This window comes from Pezoporus occidentalis, unplaced genomic scaffold, assembly GCF_034315485.1.
Source record: "Pezoporus occidentalis ecotype Australia unplaced genomic scaffold, CSIRO_AGI_Poc_V1 ctg59, whole genome shotgun sequence".
In the NCBI taxonomy this organism is placed as follows: Eukaryota; Metazoa; Chordata; class Aves; order Psittaciformes; family Psittacidae; genus Pezoporus; species Pezoporus occidentalis.
Genome location: NW_026915932.1, coordinates 4,453,100 through 4,467,741, shown reverse-complemented (window position 1 = coordinate 4,467,741; position 14,642 = coordinate 4,453,100). Strand labels below are relative to the sequence as shown.

The following is a 14,642-nucleotide window of genomic DNA, read 5'->3' as shown; positions in this document are numbered from 1 at the left end:
TGAGATTCAAATTTTTCTTTTATACTTGGGATGACTGAACCCTCCCATTTACACTTCTTCCTTTCAGAAGTGTCAAATGTACTCCCATATATGATGTTTCTTCAACAGGCTTCAGAAGAAATCGTGTTTACTGACAACGTCTACATATTAGGCTAGGTGGAATTCTGCTTCTTCTCTCACCAGCAGTTTTCTCTACTAGAACAGCTTATAATTGCAGCACAGCTGGGGCAGGAGATCAATTTCAGTTCAACAATTGTTGAATGATGTAAGGAGGTCTAGACTGGATAGAAATTACCTAACACAAAGCATGGCAAGTTATTCAGCCCTGTTTCAGGTTCTGGATAGACAGCTAATAGAGTAAAGTCAGGGCTCAGCCATATGAAGTCTGATGGCTCTGTGTTCTACCATATGCTTTAATATTGCTTGTGTATTTCTTTAATAAATTATTACAAAATTAATAGTATATCTTGCTCTATCTAAACACAGAATTAATCAGTGGTTTGGTTGATTTGCCTCAATGCTATTTACACTTTCTGGAATTTTTTTTCATAGTAATTCTGTCAGTAATTCTAAAGAATAAAATAGCAGTATTCATACAAAACACACAGAACTTGAGATTACTGAATTTCAGTGTGCTTAAAAATACTCAAGAGTATCTAAAAGGTTTCACAAAGCAGAATATTCACTGGGTAATTCCTGAATACCTGGGATACTTCTAATGTTTATTCCTCCATTATCTTTTCTATTTGAATTTGAACTATTTACTTAATTGCTTAATGTTTAATATAGAAGAAAAAACTTGTATGAAATTTAACTAATGTGTATTCTATCAGAAGGTGGATCATAGCTTTTAGATGTGATGTTATGTCCTGGGAAAAAAACAACTTTCTTAATAGAGCAAGTGACAATTCTAGAACTGATGCCTCAAGGTAGGTGAAGCTCCAGCAAATACTGAAATTAACAGAGAGACACAGAAGCAATTGCAAGGATGTAGAAGAAATGTTGAAAGCCTTTACATGGCTTTACTCGTAAAGGACTGCAACTAAGTGAATTTGGTGGCTGCTCTGGTGGTGTATCCATGGCAATGAAGTTTTAAACCCTCAGAAAATGAATATCGATGTAGCTTCATGGCTGCACCCTTAGAGGGACCCTTAACAATGATTAAAATCGTTGCCTTATCCACCGAGATCAGGTTTCCACATGACATGCAGAGGCCTAAATCAGTTTGGGAATGGAAGAAAAAAATCACAGCACAAGAACTTGCCTAGGGAAAACCAGGTTTGAGGTACTGACCACATGCTAAGACTTCCCAATCACAGGAAACATGCTTTCAGAATGGAAAAGTGCCCTTTGAATTTTTAAGGCTTTTGAGAGCTGCATACATTCAGTGTGGATGCAGTCGCACCACTGTGTTGAATAGTTGAAGACTGTGTTAGATTCTCAATTCTTCTGGATTCCCTCATGGTGTGTTGGAAAGAGTAATATTTTTTTCTTTTTTAATGAAATCAGTTCAAACAAGTGGGAATTATGCTTTCCACTGTACCATCATGAGAACTCTTGATGTGCATAGACAAACACTGATAAAGGATAATTCATGTAAATAAGCCATGAATTGAATAAAAGAATCCATCAGCTATTCTGCACAGATTTCATAACCAGTTTCATTTGTCTTTCATGAATGGTCCCTAGTGTCCAATTGGGTTCATTCATATATAAGAAGGTTTAAACTGTGCTGTGTAAACACTGGAGACTCCTATTGTTGTTCTCCACTAATTTCCCAAGGCAGATAGACTCCAAATGGGGTTATAGAAAAAGGAAAACTTAAAAATAAGTCCAACTTCTCAGCAGTGTTTCAGATTTACAGGAAGGGAAAGACTTCTTTTTTTCAGGTTAAAACCAACAAATAAAATATTCTAAATCTATTCTAGTATTATGTTATCTCTTTCTACAAACATACAATTTCTTAACAAGCCTTACCCTTTTTGAGTTTATAAGTTGTCCATTCTAGGGATTCTGAGGGACAAAAAATGAGTAATATTTGGGTCATTTACCCTCTTAAAGTAATTTGCAATTTTATTGAAAATGAGTATAAACAAACACCGTATGTTCTGCACCTTGAATTCCTCTGCATGGTCAGTGGGTCTTTGCTTTGCCCTTTTGCCTAGGCTCTGTGTGGTTGGCAATGGGAGACAGGTGCTGAGATGCCATTTCCTCTACCTAAAATTTGATTTTGATTTGCATTTTAAAACATGCATAGCAAAAGCTGTAAAAAAAAAAAACAACAAACAAACTGAACAAACAAAAAACAAAAACCAAAGAAAAAACTCAAAACACTCCCCCCCCCCCCCCAACAAACAAAAAACCCACCGAAAAACCCCAAAACCTACCACAGAAAAAAAACAACAAAACCCAACCAATAAACCAAAACACCTCAGGACAACTAAACATTCTAAGCTTCAAATAGCAATGTTAATTCCTAATTAAGGCAAATTTTAATGGTATAGCAAACAGGTTTAAAGGGCTGCAGTTACAGATCTATTTCCAGATTCCCATGTTAGGTCTCAATCTCAGATGTTAAGTACTTTGCTTTATTTTAACAATTTAGATAGTCCTGCTGGCTTCAAATAAGATTATGTTTGTGTTTAAATCACTGACAAATCAGGCCCTTAATCTGTGTATATTAAATAAACTGCATTATGTATAAAGAAACTCTCATGACTTGAACTATTACCTCCTGTGACAACATCTGAGTTAAGTCAATGCCAATGAGATCCACAGCTTAGTGTATTTGTAAAACACAGAGCTTTATGATTCATGCAGGGCAGCACAAAAACACGTTTCTGTAGCAACAGAAATTAATTTAATGTGCAGATGTGATAATATCCTGGAATAAGAGTTCCAAATGATTATCAATGTGTGCTGTTTAACTGATTTTCCTGTAAAACTGCCACTAAGATCTGCATTAATAGTTTCACAGTATTTTATGCCACCAGATAAAATTAGTTTCAATGGGCTGTTACTGTTTAAATTGTACTTGCTTACAATGTTTCAAAAAGCCTCCTGTAATTTGCGAACACACAAGGTGCAGCTATTTTTTGTTATTTTGTTTTAGGATTCATTTTGTGGGTTATCTGAACTTTTGTCACAAATTGCAGGGTTTGGCTATAATGTTAATCTGAAAGGCTGGGCGTTTCATTTGTCTCTTGCATGGTGCAAACGGATTTTTGTGCAAGTCTTAGAATAATTTTTATCTGATCTCAGTGACAAAAGTTTTGTTTTAGAATTGTTTCATTTTACAGAAGAGTTCAGCTCCAAGAAAACATAAGCCATATTTTTCCTTAGCTTTACATAGACCCACATATTTCAGTCCCTTGACCAGAAACTCAGAATCTGAGCAACAATTTTTACATGGATAATATCCAAAGAGACTCAATTTCCTTTACTCCTTAACAGCTGAAAAAAAAGAAAAAACAAAAACCACCAGAAGTTATTCTAAATCAAAGAGATTTAATCTTGGGCTAGTCAAAACTCTCCCTACTGTGAATTATATAGGTTCACTGAGGTCTTTGAAACTGTCACAATCTTCCTATCATCACTGAGGTTTGGAACTTAGAATAACAATGATAGTGGTAGGTTAGGAGGAAATTTATGTTTCTATATCAAGAAGTGTTTTTTTTCTGCTAAAATTTAATACTGCTGGTTTGAATAAAGATCCCTGCAGCTGACCTCTGCAAATATACCACAACTACAAAGCAATTAACAAAGCATTAAGACTACACAGATTTTTTACAGTCTGTTGTTATTTGGGTATGCTTTTATCCACTACTGAACAGCCACAAACAAATAAAATCTGACAATATTAAAAAAAAAAAAAAAATACTGAAATATTTCATTTCTGCTCCATTTAATTGTGCTCATTTTTCCTTCTGTTTTTTGGTAAAACTGGGTTGATATCAGTTGTTGCTCAAGAACCCAAAATTTGTATTTGGAAAGTTTCTGCTTCCGGAATTGCAGTTGGCAGAGTTCCTGTTGTGGTGGTAAATGACAGTTCAAATAGCAGTAGTTTCTATCTTATATCCATTTGCAAAGAGGACATTCCATTTCAAAGCTATTTCTTAATAACTAAAAGTCAAGAAATGAGATATTGCAAATCCCAAGAAAATACACAAGCATAATTGAGGACCTCAATTACTGTGAAAGAGAAGATGGTACTGGAAATTCAATCACACAACAAAACAGGTATCTCTTTAGTTCCACTCTAAGGTCAGACCACCATGACCTCAGTTGCTGAAGTTTGCTAAGCTTGTAGCAAGCAGCATCTTTCAAATTATATGGCCCTTTCCTTGTGTCAGTAGAATCTATATTGCCTTTCTAAATGAAACTCTAGTCAAATTACTTCTCCTTATCCTTATAGACTCTGTTTTGTTTTTAACTCTGCAAACACATTACTGGAAGCCTGTAGACTGCTAAACCAGAAAAAGTTTCTAACCAATGGAAGTCAAAATGAAAGTGCTTGGTCCTAAGCAACGAGAAAAAACAGGGAACAGAAAGGTTGATTATCACCTATACACACTTACTATCATGTTTAAATTGAATTTAGGATGAAGGATTTTATTTTTCTTTCTTGGAAGAATAAGGGGAAAGCGAATAATGTTTACATCCAATTTTTTTTGTTTGCTTATCTTTCACACCTTGATTTTTCTTTGTAGTCCTTGCGAGTTGGGTAGGGACAGATATTTCCTTTCACTTTAATATTACTTTCACAGTCTAAAGATACTTGCTACAGTAATTAAAGATAATTTTAGACTGCATACAAAAGAGCATTAATGTATTTCTCCAATATAGGCCCTGAACACACTGTGTGTTTGCATAAAGTCACAGGTTCCAGGTGGTATTTCTATCAGATATTTCAATGGAAACTGTTCACCCCAAAATTAATCTGACATTGCTCAGATAATGACTTTACAGTAAGACTCAAGAGCAGACTGCAACAAAAGGAACACAGTATCAATCTTCGGGCTATTTGGTGCTGCAGGATTCAAAGCATGGCAAGTTCAGCATGGTGTTTTACACAGGCCCAGTTTTACCCCACTGTTTCCAGTGCAGAGTCCTAGCAGTATCCTCTGCTAGAAAAAAAAAAAAAGGAGCCCAACTATTAACAGCAATGATAATTCATTCAAATAAGACAGATCCTTCCCTTTGCCTACCAGGAAACCCTTCTCATCATCTGACTTTTGTTGAATTTTGTTAATTTTGAAATAAAAAAGTCTGTACAGCAGGGAGACGCATAAGCAACTTCGAAAGAAAGGTTTATATTGAATGCCTGCAGATTACACCAACAGGAGATACTCCCTCTCTATATAGCTGAATGTCTTTCTTGCTCTGTATTTTTCTACTACTATTCTGCCCAAGATAATATGCTCAATATATGGGCAAGTATTCAGAAATCTATATTTAGAAACCTATAACCGAACCCTTAATTTTTTTTTTTTGGAGCTTCAGGAGCAATATGGTTTAGGAGTAACTTTGCATGTGGAATATTAATGTTTTTGAGCGAATTCATGCAGAAAAGGACCAATGACTTCAAAAAACATCCACAAAAACCTGTGTAAGTGAACTATGGATTGCCATAATAATAACTGTGCAACAGAGCTGGATGATGAGCTGCAAATCCATGAGGAATGATAGCTGGAAATGCGGTGCTTCAGTTTCCATTATTGTTGGCTTTAATCTACTATGTGGTTGTTTTAGGCTAATTTCTATACCACTTTTTTTATTTGAGAGTCAGAATAGTAGAAAAAAAAATTAATGTTTAAGATGTAGCATTACAAAATTGCTATGACATGAAATCCACATATTAAGACCAAAATGGGAAAAGCTAGTTACTTTTAGGTATGCTGTCTTTTACTGGGTTTCCTTTTCACAAGAGAAAGGAAACACAAAGAAACTTATCACAAAACTACATTGCAGGCCTGAAAAGTATTACAGATCTTTGAGCTGCATAAAACCACATATGTGGTATTGAGTATAAAGAATGTAGTTACAGCTATTTAATATCATCACCATCTTTCAGCTGAATTCAAAGAAACAATACCTAACAAAATACTGTATTGCATCAGCAAAGGTCTAATCTAACATATCTTTCCTTTGCCATTAGATATGGTCTTTTAACATAATTTTCTAAAGGGTGCATATTAAAGTTTTGCTGAGTACTTCAAAGCGCTTAGGGAGTAGATTTTCTTGCAGCAACTGGACTTGAAAAGGGCAAATTCATAACATTTCACTACATAGCTGAGCAAAACCAGATACTCGGGTTGTTTCTCTTCAGCAAGGTTAACTTCAGTAAAAGGCCATACAGTGAAGTGACATAAGGGTGAGTGATAGAAGGAGATTACTTATGCCTCTTGTGACAATTCAAGTGCTACATCTCTCTTTCTACACTAGTAAAGTTGCTATTATATACCCTTTCCCCTTTAGTTAAGAGAAATGACTGCTGCTTCATGGGAATGGCAGAAGAGCGGTAGGAAACAGTAAATGTTTAAAGACATTCAGCTAGTGTCTGTCTTTGGTTAGTCATAGCTGACGGTGCTGATTCAAGATCCAGCCTTTCCTGTAGTAGGGAAAACAAAAAATGTCACTGAATTACACAGATTAATGGCTTTGCATATAGAAAGACCTCAAGTTAGGAGACTGCAACACCACTCAAGGCAACCTTGCAGTAAAGACAAACCTCTACTATCAAACAAAATTGCAAACATTTCATATCTCCAAAGGTACCTCTATTAATTGGTTTTGTTCTTGGTGCATCTACTGCATGTTTTTATTGATTCCTGATGAAAAACATTCCAATTGAGGCAGATGTTTCTTCTCAGAACTCAGGTATGATGGACCTACAGCAGCATATTGAATCTTGATTATCTTCAAAACGGTGGAAAAGAACAAACTGATGAAAATATTTCCCTATAATTCTGTAAGCTACCAAACATCAGCAGTTCTTGGCTTTTGCTAAGATCAATGACTCTTAATGAGTAAAGTCTAAGTGAGATAAACTGAAGTTAAGTATTTACATTTGGGGTGATACATTCTCCTCACAGTTTGGCAGCCATGCCTGCAATGAAGAGTACTTTTGAAATAAAGATAAAGCACTGCACTCTTTTCACTAGATGCAGTAAGATTTGACAGGACTTCAGAAGAAGAGGAGAATCTTTAAGTTCAGAGAAAAAATAAGTATGTAAGGGTGCACTGTGAATCCAAGCTGGTTTAGAGCCAGTCAGCCCTGTGTGAAATTTTTATAGAATAGTGTGCTCCTATCCATGTTCTAAGCCAATATATATTAGAGAACTAACAATGCCAGCAAGTCCTGTCTTCCCTCCATCAGTGTCCTATTCCAGTTAAAATACATAGTAACAAAGGTGCTGCTCATCATTTATCTCAGCTCTCCATAGCTGAGATAGCTTTTGCAAATTTATTATGACAGTAGTCAGCAGAGCCTCTGGCTGTAAGTTTAAAGACAATGGGCATGATTTGAAAAGATTTTATACTTCTTGAGTTCGTATCTAAAACAGAGCTTGTTTTCAGTTTTGCTTTGTACTTCTCAGGACTCAAGCCTCTTGAATAGCCAAGTGAAATAACTGTCATAGAAAGAAAAGTTTTGATGTAAGAAAACATGAAATTTGTGCTTCTAGAACATCAAGGAATATGCTTCAACCTTCTACTCACTTTTGGATTTCAAGGTTGCTTTGCACACTTCACAGCAGCTTGCTTTGCACAAGTCTGGCTATTACTTCAAGGATTGTCTCAGTCAAAATAGCTTACCAATAACATGTATTGTTAGTTTAATCCTTTCTTCTCTTGACAAACTACTTGAAAGTCACCATAAATGAGCTTGCTCTTCACCACTGCCACAGAAAAATCTTTTTCAGAGTTTTCTGGTTCTTAACAGTGTTTGTTTAGGCACTCTTCAGCTTGTTGGTTCACTGGCTTGTGCTGTTATTTTTATGGGCTTATGTGGATATACAACTATTTTTGCTCAAGGATGCTGAGTGGACATATCATGTATTCAAAGCAGGAAACTAGTTACATTTCTGTCTCTTTGTTTCCTGAGGTTGAGGAGGAGATGAGGTTAATAGGATATGAGGAAAATGGCTATACTTGCAGCCTGCCATGTTTTAAACAAATTTTAATCATGGAAACACTTTTGATTTGACAAGCAAGATGGCTTGGAAATAGATTAAAACTGTCACTATTATCCTTTGTTTCTTTCATCTGGCTTTTGTTTGAGTTCAAGTGGCAGTTCTAGTAGAGCTGAGGGGCTTAGTGTGCATCACTCAAAAATGTTAAACAGAACATTTTGTGTGTCCTCTCCATAGTAGAAAATAAGAGTTTAAAAACAAAAGCAACCTAATAGAAGCAGAAGCTGATTAGTCTTTAATTCTCTAACATAAAACTACTTTTTTACAGCTTTCTATATAATGCAGAAGATTGTGAATGGTTTTATAAGACATCATTTCTTACAAATTGTTATAATTCAATAAGGTTTTTTAAATGGTTTTGTCGGAGTTTTTTGTTTGTTTGTGGGCTTTTTGTTTTTCCTTTTTTTTTTTTTTTGTATTTTCCAGAAGTGCAGACATTGCCAGTTAAAAGAAAAAACATTTCATGTAATAAGATTTATTTAGTACACATCATTTCTTCCTGCTGTCAACTGGAATTGACTGCCACAGGAAAGCACTGAAAGGAAAATATGCTCTATACGGACTTCTAAATTTGGAAAATCTGCATCCTCCCTTCAGTACAGATGCTCTGAGTCTTAACAATTCAGAGTGCTCTCCTGAAACAGCCTGTTCTCTCATCCTTTTCACAAACACAAAGGGAGACTCAAACCCACCAATTACCCGAGATGCCCTCTTGTTTGTTTCTCATTCCGTGTTCTCCAAAATCTCAAGAACATATTAGTCACTTAATAAATGGGCATCAGTGGTCTTTACATGAAATGGCAGCAAGACTGGATTAGTAGCAGTTTTCATTTTTTTGATGGAATTAGCAGTGCAAGATCCTTCATTACTAAATGCTGGGTATGTGAGTGTCAATGGTACAGTGACAGTGTTTCAAGATACAGTGCCTTCAGTTATTTTTCAAACTGCTCCAAGCTGTATTCTCATCCTCTCCCATTCTCCTGTGCAAAAGAGTTGTTACCCACTATAGTCTAAACCTTGGATACAAAATAACTGAGTAGTACTGTATTTGAGGGGCGGTGAGTGCTGCCATAGGCTCTGTCCAGGGCATTGACACCATCAACACACAGTAAGTGCCAATGTTGTCAAACACTTTATCTATAATCATGCTCTTCCATATGGCATGCGAGTCTCTACAGTGACAGCACAGTTGGTGCAGGAAAACCTTGACACTGTGTAAATACTGTTCAGCAATACACAAAACACCGGTGTTTTAGCAATATTTCTAACCGTAAATCCAAACCAGAGCACTGTACAGGCCATTACGGAGAAAGGTAGCTCAATCCCAGCTACTCCCAATATACTCGAGTTGCTTGGCTTTTTTAGTGGCGGCTCAGATACACAATTTCTGTGCTTAGAGGAAGGCCAGTGTCACTACTTCTACTATAGCAAAGTATACACATTAAAAACTTTTTCAGTACATCAAAACCACTGCTACAGCTCCATTCCAAAGAGAAAGAGCAAGCAGAGTTAATTTTCTCTAAGGACATAAGAATACTAACAGTTTGCAAGCAGAAGCTTCCCCAAGCACTTCTAAACTCGGAGTGTAAGAAGAGTAAGCAATAGTTGCAACTGTATGTATTAATGTAGATTAGTTTCCTGCAGTTATTCAGAAAAGGAATTAAGGCTGACAAGCTGCCACCCAACACTGAGAGACTATCCACAGGGAAGTTTTAGCAGAAATGGATTTCTAGAAACACAGGGCCTCCCACCAGCTTTTGGCCTCCCACCCGCTGACTTTAGCCTCTATCCACAGCCTCCAACCCCTTTTGTCCTCTAGTTTATTTCTGTCTGTGACCCGCTTCTTTCCCCCACCCTTTTTCAGCCTCTATTTTATTTTGGGACTCCAATGACTTTTACCTTCTACTTTATTTCCAGCTTCACACAAACTTTCACCCCTTTTGCTACTCTTTTCTAGTCTTCCTCCTCCTCTGAGCCTCTGCTTTATTTTGTGCCTCCTTTGGACCCCCACTTTAAGACCTCTTACCCTTTTTGACCTTGACTTTTTTTCTGACCTCTCACATCCTTTCAGTCTTCCAAACCTTTCAGCCTGTATTTTACTACTAGGGTCCAATCCCATTTTGACCTACCAAACACTTCAACCTTTATTTCTAGATCTCCTACCCACCTTAATTTATTTCTGGTCTCGCATGACCTTTCTTCTTCCCACCCTCTTTCAGTCACAGGCTGAAAGGTGGTGGGAGGCCTGAATTAAAGGCTAAGAGGCATGGGAGGCTCTAAGTGAGTGGGATGACAGAAATTTTTCATACCAGTAATATTAGCTTTAAAAAGCCATTTAGTCCATAGGTAGTTTTCTGAATATGGAAAAGCACACCAGTGGTTGGCATAAACAAAACAATGTCACTGGTACCTTTCTCATGGCAAGAACAGCCTGAAACCTCCTGACCAACACAGACCTACTAATACCTTATTCCAGACATAAATCAGAAGCCTAACAACAGCAGGAACTAGCAACTAGCACCTTTCTCTTCTGCTAAAAGGCCCCTGTCTGCACTCATATTAGTCAGTCCAGATTTTTAGCAGCGGGAATAGCAAATGTTAGCAGTGACCCATGTTCTGTGCTGACCGTTCAGTTGCAAATGTTTTGTTTTAACATTCATTTATTCAATATGCTGACTCTCAAACATACTGGAATTTCTGCTGTAGCTTCAAGGGATCTTGAAAATAGCATTCCTCTTCTTTAGATCAGTACGGCAATAAATAAAAAATGACTGATAGAAGTAGCACAAGGCTTATTTTCATTTCATCTTAAAAAAAAACAAAACAAAAAAATCCCTATTTTTCAAAAGCCCCAGGTAAAAAATAGTCACTTAAAAAAAGCAGATGAAAAAAAAACCCTCAAAACAGAACCAAAATCAACATATAAACATATGCAAGATTATCACGCTATGATCAAGTTTCTATAACTACAGAGTCTGAGATGCTTTCTGCAATTTTCTCAAAATGATATTGTCTCTTGCAACTAAATAACTTATAAACCCTATTTTTATTTAAATAGACTGCAGGTAAATGAGTAGGAGCTTCTTTGTTTTAGTCATTAAATTTAATTTATCTAATGTTTTTATGAACCTGTTTCTGTCAGTACAAGGTACTGACAATTTAAAAGGGGGACACAGACCTTTCTTCCTTTTGAGGACTAATTTATATCGCCAAGGGCAATTGCAGTCCACCTTTAAAAATGGTTTGTACTCCCAGTATTGATGAAAAAGCCATATATCAGATACACATTGGATTTCTCATTTCACTGCTCTCTCAGAATAGTCAAAAATCAATTTGTCTTACTAGGTCAAATTCTACTGTTTTGAATGAATTTGCATTTATCTTAAAGGGAATGCTATGTGCTAAAGACCAAAATTTAACCTTATTTATTACCTATTTCTCACTCTCTCATCCCCAGTGCTATGAATAGTAAACTTTCTGTTAGTGTTAACTTGTTTAGGAATTACTACATCAGTTTGCAATACATTATTTTTCATGGAGGAAATTTGAAAGACTGATTTTATACCACTGGAGTAAAAAAGAAACTTTGTTATTAAAAGCAACAAGTGCAAGAGCAAGGCTAAAGTCTCCTCTGAGGTACACTAGGGCTGGGAGTCCAGGGACGTGCTTTCTCCCTTAAAGATGCTTGAATGAGTAGCATCTACTAAGCATGTGTGACTGGGTTGTAAGAATTTGATCATCCCCTCAGCCTTTATCAAAGTTGTATTACTTTACAGTTAGAATTAAACTTGGCTAGGGATGTTAAGGATAACAGGAAGAGATTCTATAGGTATGTAGTGAATAAAAAACAGACTAGGGATAACATAGGCCCCCTCAGGAAGCTCTCGGGAGAACTGGCTACACAGGATTTGGAGAAGGCTGAGGTTCTGAATGACTTCTTTGCCCCAGTCTTCACTGGCAAAGCTCTGACCAAACCACCCAAGTCTTGGAAGGCAGACACAGGGACTGTGAGAATGAAGACCTCGCACCCACTGTAGGAGAGGATCTGGCTCGAGACCATCCTAAAAACCTGAACATGCACAAGTCCATGGGACCTGATGAAATCCATCTGCGGGTCCTGAAGGAGCTGGTGAATGAAGTTGCTAAGCCGCTGGCCATCATATTTGAGAAATCATGGCAGCCAGGTGAAATTCCCAACGACTGGAAAAAATGAAATATAACCCCCATTTTCAAGAAGGGGAAAATGGATGACCTGGGGAATTACAGACCAGTCAGTCTCACTTCTGTGCCTGGCAAAATCTTGGAGCAGATTCCCCTGGAAGGCATGCTAAGGCACATGAAAATCAACAAGGTGCTTGGTGACAGCCAGCATGGCTTCACTAAGGGGAAATCCTGCCTGACCAATTTGGTGGCCTTCTATGATGGGGCTACAGAACTGATGGACAGGGGTAGAGCAGTTGATGTCATCCACCTGGACTTTGCAAAGTGTTCGACACTGTCCCACACGACATCCTTGTCTCCAAATTAAAGAGACATCAATTTGATGGATGGACCACTTGGTGAATAAAGAACTGGCTGGATGGCCGCACACAAAGAGTTGTGGTCAACGGCTCAATGTCCAGCTGGAGACCAGTAACGAGTGGTGTCCCTCAGGGATTGGTGTTGGGACCGGTCTTGTTCAACATCTTTGTCGGTGACATGGACAGTGGGATTGAGTGTGCCCTCAGCAAGTTTGCCGATGACACCAAGCTGTGTGGTTCGGTTGATACGCTGGAGGGAAGGAATGCCATCCAGAGGGACCTTGACACGCTTGTGAGGTGGGCTGATGCCAACCTCATGAGGTTTAACCATGCCAAGTGCAAGGTCCTACAGCTGGGTCGGAGCAATCCCAGGCACAGCTACAGGCTGGGTAAAGAAGAGATTCAGAGCAGCCCTGTGGAGAAGGACTTGGGGGTGTTGGTCGATGAGAAAATGAACAGGAGCCAGCTTCAGTGTGTGCTTGCAGCCCAGAAAGCGAACCGTATCCTGGGCTGCATCAAAAGGAGCGTGACCAGCAGGTCGAAGGACGTGATCCTGCCCCTCTACTCTGCTCTTGTGAGACCTCACCTGGAGTATTGTGTGCAGTTCTGGTGTCCTCAACATAAAAAGGACATGGAACTGTTGGAACAAGTTCAGAGGAGGGCCACGAGGATGATCAGGGGACTGGAGCACCTCCTGTATGAAGACAGGCTGAGAAAGTTGGGGCTGTTCAGCCTGGAGAAGAGAAGGCTGCGTGGAGACCTCATAGCAGCCTTCCAGTATCTGAAGGGGGCCTATAGGGATGCTGGAGAGGGACTCTTCATTAGGGACTGTAGTGACAGGACAAGGGGTAATGGGTTAAAACATAAACGGGAAGTTTAGATTGGATATAAGGAAGAAAATCTTTCCTGTTAAGGTGGTGAGGCACTGGAATAGGTTTCCCAGGGACGTTGTGAATGCTCCATCCCTGGCAGTGTTCAAGGCCAGGTTGTACGAAGCATTGGGTGAGATGGTTTAGTGTGAGGTGTCCCTGCCCATGGCAGGGGGGTTGGAACTAGATGATCTTAAGATCCTTTCCAACTCTAACTATTCTATGATTCCATGATTCTACTGAAGTGAAAGAATTTTTCTACCCATTTACTTTTTTTTTTCACATTCACAAGCAGAAAAACTTAGTGGATTGAATGCTTACAACAGCCCTGCAAAACTGCGGTGCGCAATGTCGCAGCATTCTCACTCTAGAAAAGAAACATGAACAGAAATGGCAGGAAATGGCAATGAGTGTAACAGGGAAACTTCCCTTTTTGCTTGCTTTGTCCACTCCTCCTCCCCAACAGGAGTAACCCTCATGTGCCACCTACTTTTACTTCTCTTCAAATATACTCCTTAAAGATTTTGACCTTTCTCATCGCTCCATAGAGAGGAGACATTAACAGGAGAGGCATAACAACTGAAAAGTCTCACAAGAACTCCAACAGACCTATGCCAACATTACTGAACAGACTTCTCTGGACGTCAACTCTCATCCTCCAGGTTGCAATGCCCATGATTCAAAAGCACACTGAAAGTCATCAGTGCCTTTTAAAAAGCAACTGGTTTGCTCTTCACTAATTTGTTTGGCATTTTGAGGGGTTTAGCAAGTTTGTAATTAGCTTGTCAGGTATTTAGAATCATAGAATCGTTAGGGTTGGAAAGGACCTTAAGATCATCTAGTTCCAACCCCCCTGCCGTGGGCAGGGACACCTTACACTAAATCATATCACCCAAGGCCTTGAGGACTTGTGTCTCATTTTGTTAAAAGTCTGCTTACAAGAACAGTGTCCTGGCACACAGATAGACAAGACTGGGTAGAGAGGGGGTACCAGACACCTGAGAAAAGGTGCTGGCTTTACAAATATGAAAATTATAGGTAGAATAACAGCTTGTCTTTAT

At 38.4% G+C, this 14,642-nt stretch overlaps 1 protein-coding gene and 1 long non-coding RNA gene across 2 annotated transcripts in view; one reads left to right on the top strand and one right to left on the bottom strand.

The window, feature by feature from the left end:
* SPHKAP (SPHK1 interactor, AKAP domain containing) overlaps positions 1–14,642 on the top strand; it is a 236,891-nt gene that overhangs the window by 16,493 nt on the left and 205,756 nt on the right. The window lies entirely within an intron of this gene.
* Positions 7,077–14,642, bottom strand: part of LOC134174245 (uncharacterized) — an 80,939-nt gene continuing 73,373 nt past the window's right edge. Inside the window, exon 3 of the long non-coding RNA XR_009968573.1 lies at positions 7,077–7,108. This is a non-coding gene — a long non-coding RNA (uncharacterized LOC134174245). The remainder of the gene's footprint in view (positions 7,109–14,642) is intronic.